Raw genomic sequence first — 3,215 nt, 5'->3', positions numbered from 1 at the left:
CAATCAAAGTCATAGGTGGAAAAGCCACATACGTAAGGGTCACCTAGAGGCAGACGGCGCAGGTAGGGGGACACAGACGAGAAGGGGGAGCACGTGGAGCCAGGCTAACGAGACCACCAGCACGGGACGCAGCACTGCCCACACTGGAGTCAGGGAAGGGGCAGCTCGGGGCCTCGCTGTGGGTGCCCCCCCTTTCTGATGAACAGCCTTGCTGCTCTGTCTCACTCTCAGGATTACTGTGGAGAGCAAGGGAGGAAATAGATATGAAAATCACTTCTGAGCCATAAGGGACTGAGGCAAAAATAGGGGGGAGCACAGCGCTGTGAATGTGCCAGTGCTAGCTTGTTGACCTCGAAAAGGTTAATTTCATGCTGTGAGATTTCACCTCAATACACTATTTTTTGATGGGGTTTATGAGGACTACAGTCTCCGTCCGCGGTACAGCGATACTCCCTGTGAGTCTCAGCAGTGGTTTAGGTGTTGAAATTCTTTTAAATATAGGGAATGAGGAGGAGGGCCCCATGACATTGGACTTGCCCACGATTCCTTGCATAGGACACAAAAAACACAGGCAATGGAAGAGAAAAATAGATAAACGGACTTCATCAAAATTAAAACCTTTTTGTGCATCAAAGGCCCCGATCAAGAGCGTGAAAAGGCAACCCACAGAGTGGGAGAAATATTTGCCTGTTTCCTTATCTGTAAAATGGGGATGGTGCCCACCTCACAGGCTGTTGAGAAAAGTGAATACACCAGTGGCCGTCGAAAAGCCTCGTTCAGAGAGCAGGGACAATCCAGTCTCTACAAGTCAGACCTCTGGGGCATAGGGGCCCTTCGAAGTCTGGCCCCAGTGGCTCCAGTCCCACCCCTCCCTGTGCCTCTCCTGCACCACCCAGACTGCCCCCAAATGCATGTGTTTTTCCGCCTCCCTGCAGGCTGCCCACGACACACTTCCCCTGCTCTGGCTACACCTGTCTTCTCCCACCTCCTCCCCCAGTGGGAAGGGGTATCTCCCTCTGAACACTACAGCTCTCGACTCTGGGTTACAGCCTCTCCATTCTCAATTGTCTGCTGCAGATCCCGATTCTAATATTTGCTAAGTATTTGACGTTGGGCAAGTTAGTTCATCTCTCTGGGCCTCGGTTTCTCATCAGGAAGATGGGACAATAGTACCTACTTCACAGGGTTATTCTGAGGGTCCAGAATCACATAGGCCATGGTGGATGGACAGGTGCAATCAGCGTTACCTTCGCTCTTGTGGCTTGTAGGAATTGTCTATGGGGCCTGTCCTCCGACGTAATGGTAAGTAGAGACCAGGTCATTTTGACACACGTAACCCTAGAGTACACAGCGTGACCGTGAAGGTGCGGTAGACTTGCAGTCCTACTGTGGGATGGGCTCAGCCATATTTGGATGCACTTTACCATGTTTCAACTGCTTGGTGTTGGGTTTTTTTTTTTTCCATAATAATTGCTGGTTTTATTCCTCTAAGAGATCCAGAGGTAATTTGAGGTTTACATTTTTTTAATATATTTATTTATTTATTTTGAGAGAGAGAGAGAGCATGAGCAAGGAAGGGGCAGAGAGAGAGAGAGAGAGAGAGAGAGAGAGAGAGAATCCCAAGTAGGTTTCTCACCGTCAGCACAGGTCCCGACCTGGGGCTCGAACTCATGAGCCACAAGATCACAACCTGAACCGAAATCAAGAGTCAGATGCTTAACTGACTGAGCCTCCCAGGCACCTCTACATTTGTTTTTATGATTCTTCCGTCAAGAGTTTAGGTGCCCTCACTGCCCTTATAAGCTTGTTGCAAATTATTTGACTCTTACTTATAAAACTTTTGGGTGTGTATGACATGTTCACAGAACACTACGATATAAGCAAAAAGAAAGAAACGCACACGACACAGAGATGAGCAGTGAAGTTTTTGATGTACGTATATGTGTCTGCACACATGCACACACACGTACACAGGCTGGGATTTAATCCTACATATGTGAGCTCGTACTGAATATACTGCTTTGTAACCTGTTATGTCTTACTTTACAACATAGAATGAATCTATTTTCATTCATATGTGGGAAGCCATCCAATTGGGAAACAGACCCGGAGACTGAGTCAAAATACAAAATCCAGCGAGATGCTGGTAACAAGAAAACTACCTAAAACAAAACTTCGCCAGATGATTAAAAGTAAAATGAAGACTGGGGCGCCTGGGTGGCCGAGTCGGTTGGGCGTCTGACCTCGGCTCCGGTTATGATCTCACGGTCCGTGGGTTCGAGCCCCGTGTCTGGCGGGCTCTGTACTGACAGCTCAGAGCCTGGAACTTGCTTCGGATTCTATGTCTCCCTCTCTCTCTGCCCCTCCCCCACTTGCTCTCTGTCTCTCTCTCTCAAAAATAAATAAAACATTTTTTAAAAAGTAAAATGAAGGTCAAGGAGACATCAGGAAATGCTAACAGAGAGAAGGCAGGGGCCAGATTTAACATCAGACAAAAAAAGAATTCAGGGCCCCGAGCGCACGGGATGAGGACGGCTGTGTGAATGTCTTTGCTTCCAATGCATCATCACAAACTTGTTTCTTCCTCTTCTTGAACCTCTCCCCTAAGCCTCTGTGGCTCACCTGCTCTTCTTATCAAGCACCCCGGGGGAAGTGTCCTGTCTAAACCCCTGGCCAGTTGCGTCAGCCCTCCTCCCGGGTTTCCTTCTGCTTCCTGGCTACCCCTTCAGAAGGCTGATGATGGCCTTCTGCCTCCTGTGCATCTTCTGAAGGCCTCCATCGTTGGGGTGTTCTGTGGTTCCTCATTTCCTTCACAAGACGTTTGCATAGAGAATTTTTTTTTAATGTTTATTTTTGAGAGAGACAGAGTATGAGCGGGGGAGGGGCAGAGAGTGAGGGAGACACAGAACCCAAAGCAGGCTCCAGGCTCCGAGCTGTCCGCACAGAGCCCGACGCGGGGCTCGAACCCACGAACCGTGAGATCGTGACCTGAGCTGAAGTCAGACGCTTGACCGACTGAGCCATCCAGGCGCCCTGAGTATTTTTCTGTTATTTCTTTTGAATAAATTAATCCTTCGGGGATTCAGGAGATTTTGCTCCCTCCTTCCTCACTCAATGTGTGTCACACCCGAAATACCGAGAGGCCGGAAAGGATGTGGGGCACTTTTCTCCTTCTCCAGCAGCATGCAGCTGCACTTACGGCTGGCTTTCAAACA

This window comes from Panthera tigris, chromosome F2 (genome assembly GCF_018350195.1).
Source record: "Panthera tigris isolate Pti1 chromosome F2, P.tigris_Pti1_mat1.1, whole genome shotgun sequence".
NCBI classification, from domain to species: Eukaryota; Metazoa; Chordata; class Mammalia; order Carnivora; family Felidae; genus Panthera; species Panthera tigris.
This window is presented reverse-complemented; position numbering follows the sequence as displayed.